We start from the raw sequence: 12805 nt of genomic DNA, 5'->3' as shown, positions 1-12805 counted from the left end.
GGTATTTCGGATTTTCGGGTATTTCGGTATAGAGGTGTAGAACCCGTTCGGGTATTTCTGTACTTCGGGTCGGGTTCGGATATTTTTAGTTCGGGTTCGGTTATTTCGGATCGGGTTCGGATATTTAGATTTTGAAAAAATAAAATAAAATTTTTATTTCTCAAATTTATTGTATTTAAAAATATAACTTTCACTTAACTAATTTCTTTATTTTTAATAGATTGAATGGTTAATAGATCTCGACATAACATTTTGAAACTAAAAAGACATTAATTTGATTATTGTTTTTAAATTTTTGATATAAGTTTTTGTTAATTCTTGAAATAAAAAGATTGACATGCATTTTAAGTGAGTAAGGAAATCATTTTCTCCGTAATTGTATGTATATGATATGAAATTAAAATATGTGTAGTATCAATATAAATATTCTATATAAAATGAGAGATGTAAACTAGAAATATAAGGTTAATTATACATATGTTCGGTTATTTTCGGATATCCATTCGGGTTCGGATATTACCCGTTCGGGTTCGGATATCCAATCTCTCCTAATTCAATACCCGTTCGGATATTCTGCTACTTCGGTTCGGATTTCGGTTCGGATTTTTCGGATCGGGTTCGGACGCCACTTCGGATATCGGGTAAAGTGCCCACCCCTAGTTCTTCCTCTGTCTCTAAGTGTTTTTTATTTTCTTTTGCGACATTTAGGAACAATAGCAGAATGGGATCCAAGTTCATAACTTGTATCAAATGTTCATAAGTTATTAATTATATTCACATTCTTAGCCAAAGAAAAAAAATACTCGAACCAAAGAATGATTGTACACTAAATACTTTCGTTGAGCTGAAAATTAAAGAACACCAATAATTACGAGTACGGAGGATCCGTAGGTCTGATCATGTGAAAATCTCTAAAGAAATCCACTAAAACTTCTTGACGAAACAACTTTCTCTTTTTCAAGAATAGCTGCTTTCACGTACTATCACTTTATCTCTCAAACGACCATCTTCTAACTCACTCAATTACACGCTAAAGGTAAACATTAAGAGCATTTTCTAATGTACATCTCTATAATTTTCTATAAAATATATAACTTTATTGTAGATGTAATTTTGTTCCAAAGTATGCTTCTACAAAAGAGAATGTTTACTTATAGAAGAAAATATAGAAAATGTTACTTTTGTCTTTATATGTAGAGTTGAAAATAGCACTTTTCTATATCTTCTGTTAAAAATAGAGGAATTATATCATAAAAGCATACAATGAAGCAAATATATCTTTATATATAAAATAGAGATTTCTCCCACCTGCTTGCGCCACGTAGACGTCCATGTCACAAAGTCGGTTTTATGAGCGCGACACGTGTCCCTTCTTGCAGTACACTGCGTTTCATTAATGAGACATTGGGCTCATGCATTCCATTGTTTGTTTTGATCATAGAGTTAAACCTGATACCGAGAGGCCCATATATTGTTTATGAACAACACGTTGTTTTAAGGTTTGGCCTCTTCTTAACACCAAATAGAATTTTTTAATGTTGTTCTGTTTCCTCTTCTTCTTTTTTTTATCACTGTTCGGTTTTCTCTTCTAATCAGTTGAAAAACTGAGAGTTACAGATCAATGTGAAGCACGATCTGACATTAAAGGTGTGTTTACTCTTTGTAAGACGGTGTATCTACACCTATATAAAGGTTATCATCCTTCACTTGAATATCTCTACATGTCCGTTTCTTCTCGATCAGACCAAGCCCTCGCTACTTTGCGGTTATATGGAAGCAATCTCTGCTTCACTTCAAAATCCTAATCTTATCCCCAATATCTCTCACTCTTCTGGTCCTCTTTCTGCAACCACCGTGGAGATTCCGAATCCTGCTTCCGTTTCTGTAGAGGAGGTACCGGCTAAATCTCCAACGAAAAGGTCCTCTGTGTTTGATAATATAGGAGACGAGACTGATTTGCTAACCACCACGACGGAGATCATTCTTTCAAGATGCTAAGTGAGTTAATTGAAATTGGGATCTGAAACAATTCGAGGCAAAACAGATCGGGATTCGGTGATAGTTGATGGTTAGATCCTCTAAAGCTCGAATCTTTATTTCAGTTCTGCACTCTTTTTATGTAAGCTTATTGCTTTGGTTTTGTAATAACGTATAAGGAGATGAGTGATTGATTGTTTAACGTGTGCTATTGCTTTACTTATAGAGGCAAAGAGGAGAAAATGGGTTGAAGATAACCAATAAACAAGTACTAACGGTTTTTTCTCTTCGATACCTCGATTATCCAAAGGTGGGCATGGATGAAGCAATATCATCACAAGAATATCAACTCCTCAATTAACGGTGATTTCCATATCGTGCGTACTTTGCAGCTAAACATAATTTGAAGTTTGAAGTTTTTGTCTTGCAGGTCGTGCTGCAGTGATAGGGTTCTTCGTGGCTTACACTTTTGTTCCTGTCATGAATCCGGATTTTTTTCGTATTGAAATCTAGAGGTCTGTTTGAAATTTGAAGGTTGAAACATGGGTTTAAAGATGTTGTCCAAGAGATTGAATCTGAAGTTAGCTGCAAGCTGGAGCAAGGTAAACCTGGGATGTCGTTACATAAGAGATTCATCACGAGTTTATTGAGTTTATACCTTCTGTGTGTTTCAGTTTCACCAGAAGGATAGGGTAAGCAGCAATGAGATTTTTTCTTCTCTGTAGAAGAAGCTTAGCTTATTTATAAATAAGAATAAAGAAATAAAAAGAGATGAATTGGTTTGCGTTTTGCCTCTAACAGAGACGATACACTAGGTTGCAGCATGTGATTTTTGAGTTAGAAGCTTCAGAATTGGTTGGATCAATTAATAGACCACGTGCCTGGACAGCCTTTCGAGCGTATGGTTTTGAGTTAACTGAAGTGCTGAGTAATCTTACAGATTGGAAGGTGAATATGGTGTCAAGAGAGGCTAAATGGGGTGCTTTCTTAATTGCTCGAAGCGTGACAAAGGAGATGAGACTTCCGTCCTATGTGGCCCAGGGTAGTCCTTCTTGGTTACAGGGTTTGCTTGCAGAGGAAGGTACGAGGAACAGATGATGGTGGAGTTGAAAGTCTACGGTGAAGCTATGTGTTTTTGGAGAGAAGCTGGAGTTTTAGCTCTTAGCGTTTCTATTTCGCTTTTTATTCGTAGTTTTCAATTTTTGTTGAGGTTCGTTCCTTTTGAATCTTTATGGTATTTCCGACACTTTCTGTTTTCTCAGTTAAAAAAAAAATTGGTTTGCGTTTCATGGCCTGATTTGTAAGATTTAAATATAAAGTTTTGGCTTTTTGGATGGTAGTTTGCTTAAGAATTTGTCATTTAGTTTTATTTTCGTCAAACCTTTCATTTGTTATGGCTTTCCATAAATTGGTTTGGTGGACAAAAGTTTTCGGTTGTTTTGGTCATTTTGACTTGCCTATTATTTATCATAAATAATAAATAGTAACACTTAAATTATCAGTTAAACTAAAATCATGTTAACCAATTTTTATAGTAACAATCTAGCTAGAGAAATTTTCATGTCTGACCATTAATTTCTTACTTATACCATCATCTCTATAGTCTTATATTATAGAACCCTCAACAAACTATAAGTTATGACATTTTCAAATTTATTAGGCAGAAAACAATAAAGTAGTAGTTTAAAATTTGTATACTAACTTATTATAATACATAATTCTAACATATATATATTCAAATAAATAATTAATTAAGCATTCGACCTAAAAATGGTGTCCAACGTCTGTGATGAAGGGATGATCATCTCATACAGAACAAACTTATGGGGGCACAGAAAATGGCTTCTCATAGGAGTTTGTATTATTTTCAGTTTTGAGCTTCGTGTAGATGCAGATTTGATTTATGCTCGCATAATCTTTGATTAACAATTGTTATAAAAGTTTGTGGTGTGTGATTATTATGATTTAAACTTATGGAATAAAAGAGGAGAGTCTCATCATACCTTACTATTGGCACACATGTGTTTATCTGGATAGGTGCAGGTAGTTCGTAGGGATTTCAAAATATGTTCACATGTTACTCTCTTTTGGCAATATCTATATGGGTCACTTGACCAAACATCTCTCTTTTTGTTTGAAGGAACTTTTTGAAAAGTCAGCGAAGCTTAAGCTTCTGAAGCTAATTGATGAAGTGTCGCAAAACACTAGGAGGAGAGGAGCTGACATAAGTGTTTTTTCAGAAAAAGAGAGGGGAGAGAGAGCTAGAGAGAGTTCACCTCATGATGCCTCTTTCAATACATCAATTTTTAAAACTATTATTACAATTTAAAACTTTTACATTATAAGAGGGGTTTATGGAACACCAACCTTCTCTGTTAATGGGTTCGAATTTGTGGACACAGCAACTTTTAGGAGGTTTTACAGTATAAAACTTCTTTTTAGATGATGGATAATTTAGTATGTATATATTTTCCTAATACTGAAAACATATATTATACCTACTAAAAAGAGTTAATGCAAATTCTGAGAAAATATGTTGGTAATTTGTAAGTATTATTTTATGATATTTTGGAGTATTCATTTTCTATTTTTCAAGGACCAACTATATTTGTTTGTGGATATTTATCATGTTTGTTCAGTACTTCACCACCGTTAATTATCGGGTTTTAATTTGAGAAGATATATGATCACTACAAAATAAAATCAACTACTCTATTTAATCAAGTAAATAATTTTCTTGGTAATTTTGTTTTCTTGGATTAGAAATCCATTTCTTAATTACACATGACACATCAGTGTAAATTTTAAAATTTATAATAAAATTCACATTTTTTACATTTGAACTATATATAATAACAATACATCAATGCTTCATAAATTGTCTTCGTAGCTAACAATACATCAAATAGTTATGGTTTTCTATTTTTTATTAGTTTAGCCTAGATTTTGGTGGTAAAAAAAAGGAAAACAATTACGGAATTCATTTTTTAAAATTTTTGTTGATGTGAGTTTGAAGAAACATAAAAAAAACATAAACATATTTTTTACTCAAATATAATAATTCATAAATTATAACCTAACATGTTCTTTATAAATATTAAACAGAAACAATTAATATCTTATTTTATGCTACTTGCTTATTTAAAAAAAAATTGGATTTTCTTCTGATTGTTTAAATTATAAAATTTAAGAAGAATTATATTAAAAATATATTAAATTAAAAAAAAATATTTTGAATACAGTGAAATAAATATATTTGTTTTCATATAGTAACAAATATATAATTTCTAAAATAAAAAAAAAGTCAAATAGGTAGTAAAAATAGTGAAAATTATAATTAAAAATAAACTAAAAATTCACTAGAGTTCTAGATATAAATATATATATATATTTCATTTGCCCTAGTTTTTATATATAATAGAGTTTTTCTATTTTTGAAAAAAATATAGAAATGAATATAAAAATGGATTGAAGATGGTCTAAAAAAATATTGTGTATATCTTGAGATAGCCTGATTTGATCTACTCTCAAGTTTAATACAAACTGAACAACAAACCCTACAAACTGAACAACAAACCCTGAAGCATGATTTGAAGCACACGTACTATATATCTCTCATTTCTGTTTGTTTTTTGGTTATTTTAAATTATTTACTCCAAAAAGTTTTCAATCATTTGAAAAGAAGTTTATTGTCTTTGAAGTAAAAAAAAAATTACATTACAATGAAAAGGCATACGTTTTGACTAGGATAATTAAACATTGACAAATGCCAAAAGAAACATGGATTTCATAAAACATTGCTATAAAATAACATTTTCCCATATTTCATAGAGAAGTACCTTTTTTTTTGCTGAAATGTTATTTTATAACAACAAAAAAATTGTACAATCTTGTGATCTTAACTAGGGGATCAAAAGAAATAGGAGCAATGAAAGGAGTTTCGAGTAAAAGAATGCTCTACTTTACTTGAGAAAAAAACATGTAAGGGAACAAAACATGAACAGAGGAAGAGCCCTGATCCACCAGGTCATTACACTGAAGTTATGGCAGCACTGATTCTAAGGCAATACTGTCTTGGTATTCCATCTATTCAGTCCATCATTAGCAACTTCATCTCTAGACCCATACTGCAGTGCCTTAAGCCACTTCTGCATTTGGCGGCGAACAGTCCTAGCAATGTACATCACAGAGTTTGGAGAATGAAGATGACGACGCCCATTCTTTTCACGCCAGATCCAATAAATTGAGGCTTGGAAAGCCATTTTCACAAGCTTAGAGAGTCTGTTGCTCCTGAAGCTTGCAACTGTCATGGATCAGTCATGATTTATTCGATTTTCTAGGAACTGATTCATCAACATTGTCCAAACAGTAAAGGTGGAAGGACAAGCAAAGAAGAGGTGATCACGAGTCTCATCCGTCTCTCCACACAACGGAAAAATATGCGTTTGACCCCATTGTCTCATTCTATGTCCTGTATCCAACATATTCCTACAAGCTAGCCAAGTGATGAAAGCCTGGTGTGGAAGAGCTCGAGGAATACTTTAATACAACACCAACAAAGTATTTATCATAAAATAGTCTCTAAAGATCATTCATTAAAAATATTTTATTAAAGATATAATCTATGCGTATACCTTTAGTATTAACTAATCTAGACTTATGGTTTAAATTTGAGGGTGTAGTTTTGGAATGTGGGATTTAGAATTTAAAGTGATAATTTTAAAAATAATTTCAAAAAATAATGTTTGGATTTGACAAAAAAAAAATACAAAAAATTGAATTTCTTTTTAGAAAAAATAATATTTGAAAAAATAATTCGAAAAAGTTTCAAATATCAAGTGAAGTTTTTTCAAAAATTTAAAAAATATTATTTTTATCATGTATTTATTTATTTTTATTTACATATCTATAAAGTAAGGATATAATTATCATTTATCCGTTAATGAAATCATCATGGCTTTGATTGGTAACATGATTTACATTTGATTTAGCCTGAGTTAGAGGTATAAATCAAAAATGTTACCAAACATGATTTAATTATAACTTTTTGATTTTGTGTTTGAGTTATAATGTGGTAAAGTTAGAGTTATATTTTTGAGTTGTCTTTTTTGTAAAATCACTAAATCAAATGCTAAACTAACATCAAGGGAAAATAGGTGTATTTGAACTTGACTTAGTGTTTGGTGGTTCTGTTGTTTCCACGTTTGTTTTTTCTTAAACTTTAAACAATTTTATCAACTTTTGAAACATGGTATTTGTATTTACTTTTGATTAATTTTTAACTATTTATTCTTAGCTTTTTATAAGCAATTTTACTTCCATTTCAATTATTCAACAGAATTATTTTATAATTTAAATTATTAATTATATTTGTATATAAAGTTATATGTTTATATGAGATTTTTTGCTATTACATATATAATACATATGTTTATGTCTCTTTCATTAGTTTCAGTTTAATAAAGCTTAGTTTTCTCTAATCTATTTTCCTTTTAAAATTGTAATAAGGGTAATCATTTTATATTTCTAATTTTTTATTTATTTGAAATAATATTTACTATAATTTATATAACAAAAAAAGTTACCAGTCAATTACATTATTAGTAACTATAATTTTTAGAAAATATATATTGCAACTTATTTTTTTCGAATTTTTATTTATATATATTAAAAATAAAATAGTTTTATTATTATTTAGCTTTAATGGTATAATGTTTTATTTGTTTTAATAATAATTCATTATTTATAAATTTATATTTTAAGTATTTATAAAAATTGTATTGCAACTTATACATCAAAAAGTTACCGGTCATATTTTTACCGTAAATTTACCGCATAAATTTAAAGTTTTTATCACATATTTTTTACCAACACTATCTTCCCACGTAAAGTTCAACTAACAATATAATTTAGCCGTGAATGTTATTGGCGGTCTGAGTGAAACACACAGCGAGACAGAACACATGTAACTTAATTAAAAAGAAAAAAGGCTGGACAAGTTGTTTCATGGACAACACGTAAAAGTGAGAAGAAACCAATGTGGTGCGGTTGTACAGATTTTTTTTTCTATTATTGAAAATATTAAAAAGACAAATACATCCATTAATATTTATCTTTATAATATTACAGAAGTTAAAATATAAATGACAAATACATCCAAAAATCCTTTTGAAACTATTTTAAAAGTTTTTATTTAAAATTTTAGTATTTATTAAAATTTTAAAAATACCGAATCTCATCTCCAAAATTCTATCCCTCAAATCTATATCTTAAATTTAGATTTACTTAACCCTATGAGATATAAGTGTCAATTATTTTTAATAAAATATTTTTTGTCATTTTAACTCTTATGGACCTATATTTATGGTAAAAACATTTTAGGGTCAACGTAGATAATTTATATTTTATAATTTATTAAATATATTTAAACGACCATTGTTGTAATTTAACCAGTTTTATGTTAATAAAAACACAAGATGTTGAACAAAGAAACCTGTGAATATGATTTGTGAGGATTTGAGATATATGATCATTTATAATAAACAAAATACTTGTTTAAATGATACTAATATAACTATTTATTTATATTAAATTTTAAATATAACATATATATATATATATATATATATATATATATATACATATATATATACAATTATTAAATATAAATTATATTATTATCACTGGTTTTAGTTTATAAAATATACAGAGATATATATCCCAGTTACATTTTTCATTATACATATCACAATTCATATATTGTTTTGAACCGCTTATTTCAGACGAACCGTAATTGTTCCACACTATGCGTCTTTTTATAAATTATATTATTATCACTGGTTTTAGTTTATAAAATATACAGAGATATATATCCCAGTTACATTTTTCATTATACATATCACAATTCATATATTGTTTTGAACCGCTTATTTCAGACGAACCGTAATTGTTCCACACTATGCGTCTTTTATATAAAATTTAGTTAAACCGTGCCGCAATATCCAATCCGCTGTTATCATTTAGAGCTTTATTTTTTTATTTTTTTTGTTGACCTTATAAACTCTAAAAATATAGTCTAAAACTCCATTGTTTGCGGGTCACTTCTCAATTTTCTTTGCTTTTCTTGTTTGACCGCGATTTTCACATACTATATATAGATACATGTGCATTTATTTTTTTTATTTTTATTTTTTAATTTAACCTTTATTCCTTTTATTTATAAACATTACTAAAGAGAACTATTCTATTGCTAGTTACTAAAAGAATGAGAACCAAGTAGAGAGAAAGGAAATACTCGAGGGAAGATTTCGCTGTGCCCTTGACAAAGAGTCTAACTTGGCTCGGATCAGACGCTGAATTTCAGCAATAAGAGAAGCAGGAGGCCGTGAAATCTGTGAGTGAATCCTAGAGTTCCTCTCCTTCCATATCATATAGACAGAAGCTTGATACGACAGCCGAAGAATAAGATTAATATTGTTGTTCTGAGTGGGACTTCTGACCCACCTGAGTCCTTCCTCAAACAATGGAGGAGGAGAAAGATGGAGCCTAGAGTAGAAGAAAGACCAGACCTCCCTACTATAAGGACAATCAAAGAAGATATGTTGCCTACACTCATCGCTGCTGCCACAGAAAAGACATAAAGGAGATACAAACCCCCCCCAACGCCTCATTCTGTCTCTAGTTGACAGTCTATCAAGAGCTGCTAGCCACATAATAAAACCATGCTTAGGAATCATACCTGCAAACCAAACTGACCTATACCAAGGTACTGCCGGAGACTGATTATACAAGTAATTCCACATGGCTGAAGAAGAAAAGCTATCTCTAGGAGTGTTCCCTCCAATTTGCCAAAGATAGCGATCATCCACTTCAGAGTTAAAAATATCAACCGGATCCGGCAAAGAGTCCCTTAAGAAAGAGATAATAGGGTTTCTTGATCTCGACGAACTTAACCACCACTGATTACCCATAAGAGCTTCACGTACTGTCGCAGTCTCTGCTAAGTCTGTGATTCTTGGAGCATTAACACTCAATAGCTCAATCAAAGGACCTACAGATGTCCAGTTATCGAACCAAAAACTTCCAGAGAGTCCTGAGCCAATTTCACAGAATACAAAGGGACGAGCCAAAGTCCTAAGCTCGCAGAGGGATTTCCAAATCCAACTTCCTCCTCTATTTGCATCAAGAACCCAGAAATTATCCGATCCAATTCGGTGCAACCTGGTCCAAGAAACCCACAGTGACCCCGAAGAAGCAAAAAGGAGCCAGATCAACTTGAGTCCCATAATCTTATTCCAAGGGCAGAGGCGCCGTAACCCGAGCCCCCCTGATTCTTTAGATGAACATACCACATCCCAGGAGACCTTTGCCCCTCTAGCACCTGTCGGAACTCCCTTCCACAAGAAGCTGTTACACATTTGCTCTAAAGTCTTCAAACACCCAATTGGGAGGAGAAAGATAGAAGCCCAAAAAGATATAGTAGAGTAAATGACTGATTTTAACAACTGAAGACGTCCCGCGAAAGATAGATGTCTCACTGTCCAAGATGAGAATCGCGAATGGAGTTTGTCTATCAGCGGTTGATAATCTTGTCGCCTAAGTTTCTTCGTCGTGAGAGGAACCCCTAGGTATCTGATGGGAAAGGAACCTTGAGATATTCCATGAACCCGAGCAGATGCTCGAGAGCGACCAGAATCACCTCCATCAAAGAAGACCGCACACTTACTCTTGTTTATTCCCAGACCGGAACATTTATTAAAATCCTCCAGAATTGACAGCAAACCTTGCAAGGACTGATCAGTACCATCGAAGAAGAGGAGAACATCATCAGCGAAACTAATATGAGTGATCAGTGGAGCATTTCCTTGAGGGTGAAGACCAAACTGATTATCCATAGCTCCTTTATCCAACAGCTTGGATAGAATATCCATTGCTAGAACAAACAGCAGAGATGATATTGGATCCCCTTGGCGCAGGCCTTTTTTGCCAGGAAAACAATCCAGCAACTCGCCATTAAAAGCAATGCTAAAGGAAGTTGTGGTGATGCACTCACTGATCCAATTCAGAAACACTTCCGGTAAATCAGAGGCCTGTAGAATATGAGCATGAGCTCCCAATTGAGGTTATCGTAAGCTTTCACCAAGTCTATCTGAAGACAGCCCCTCGTTGTTGGACCTCGTTTGTGGAAACCAGACACCAGTTCTGAAGCTAAGAGGACGTTCTCGCAGAGGAAGGGACCCTTGATAAATCCTACTTGGTTCAGCTGGACTGCCTTAGAGACGAAGATCTTTAGTCGCTTCTTTAGAAGTCTTGCAACCACCTTATAAATAGTAGAGCAACAAGAGACCGGTCTGAATTTAGATAAATCATCAGCTCATGTCATCTTGGGCAAGAGAGCAATAGTAGTAGCATTAAACTTCCGAAGCATTCTCCCTGAGGAGAAAAACTCCTTAACAGCTTGAATAGAATCTACTCCAACTACCTCCCATGCATCTAGAAAAAACTCCACGGAGAAACCGTCTGGACCCGGAGCTTTGGACTTAGGCAGTTTGAAAAACACTTCCTTGATCTCTTCATCAGTTGGGAGACGAGTTAGTTCAGAGGCTAAGGAGTCAGAGCATCTGAAAGGATGCAAGAGGCGAATCTGATCCACTAACATCGGCTCAATTCCCCTGTTATCTGAACCTAAGAGATTCTTAAAATAAGCCACAGTCATGCCTTTGATTTGTTCCTGATTGAAGATCCGAAGACCCGAGGAGTTCCTAAGGTATCGGATAGCATTCCAAGACTGTCTGTTCATAACCGCTCGATGGAAGAATCTAGTGTTTGAATCCCCTTCTTTAAGCCAACGAATTCTTGATTTAAGCTTGAAAAAATTCTCTTGCGCTGAAGCAAAGAAAGACCAAACCTCTCGAGCTTGAGACTCCTCCGTTACCAGGTCTGGTGTCGGAACAGTGAGTAGTGCATTCTGAATCCTTTCCAACTCTACTAGGGCATCCTTAGTACGTTGCTGAATATTACCAAACCCTTCTCTATTCAGATTACGACAACACTCTTTAGCTAGCTTCAATCGCTGACCCAAAAGAAAGAGCTTAGAACCTGTACCGACAGATTGACTCCAAGAGGCTTGCAACCGGGCCAAGAATTCAGAATGTGTGGAGACGAAGGAGAAGTACTTAAAGCTCTTTCTGCCAGAGTGCTCTGAAGGAGATAGTGAGACTAGGCACGGTGAATGATCGGAATCGCCTGGAGGATCGAAGATCGCCAGAGATTCCGGGAACTGATGAATCCAAACTGGATTGACTAATGCTCTGTCTAATTTCCGCAAAATAGGATCCTCCGGTCTGGAATTATTCCAAGTGTAGAAAGTTCCCCTGCAGTTGAGATCAGTAAGATCATTTGAATCCAAGAAAGTTCGAAACTCCTCCATGCCTCTAACTGGAGGATCATAAGCCTCTATAGAATAGTGTTCGTCGGAGGAAAGGATTTGATTAAAATCCCCCAACAAAAGCCAAGCACTAGACGAGAGAGGAGAGTTGGTATTAACTGTTGTCAGGTCCTGCCACAGCTCGCTACGCTGAGCTTCAGTATTGAAGCCATAGACAACCGCCACTGAAAAGGACGTTCCAGTAGCCGGATCAAAAACCCCACACAAAATAAACTGAGCTGTCTTTTTATAAACCACCACTGATACAGCTGGATCCCAGATAATCCAAATCCTGCCGAGATCAGAGTAAGAGTAATTATTATCCCACCTCCAGCCAGGGAAGGTGGAAGCCATGATCGACGGTGCATTCTCCTCTGAGACTCTATTCTCTAAGATACCCCC

At 33.6% G+C, this 12805-nt stretch overlaps 1 pseudogene; it reads right to left on the bottom strand.

Moving 5' to 3' along the window:
• Positions 1-9233: 9233 nt before the first annotated feature.
• The window catches only part of LOC106303103, a 4909-nt pseudogene continuing 1337 nt past the window's right edge, over positions 9234-12805 (bottom strand).

The sequence above is a fragment of the Brassica oleracea genome, chromosome C7 (assembly GCF_000695525.1).
Source record: "Brassica oleracea var. oleracea cultivar TO1000 chromosome C7, BOL, whole genome shotgun sequence".
NCBI classification, from domain to species: Eukaryota; Viridiplantae; Streptophyta; class Magnoliopsida; order Brassicales; family Brassicaceae; genus Brassica; species Brassica oleracea.
The sequence above is the reverse complement of the archived record's forward strand: the minus strand, read 5'-3'. Positions and strand labels throughout refer to the sequence as shown.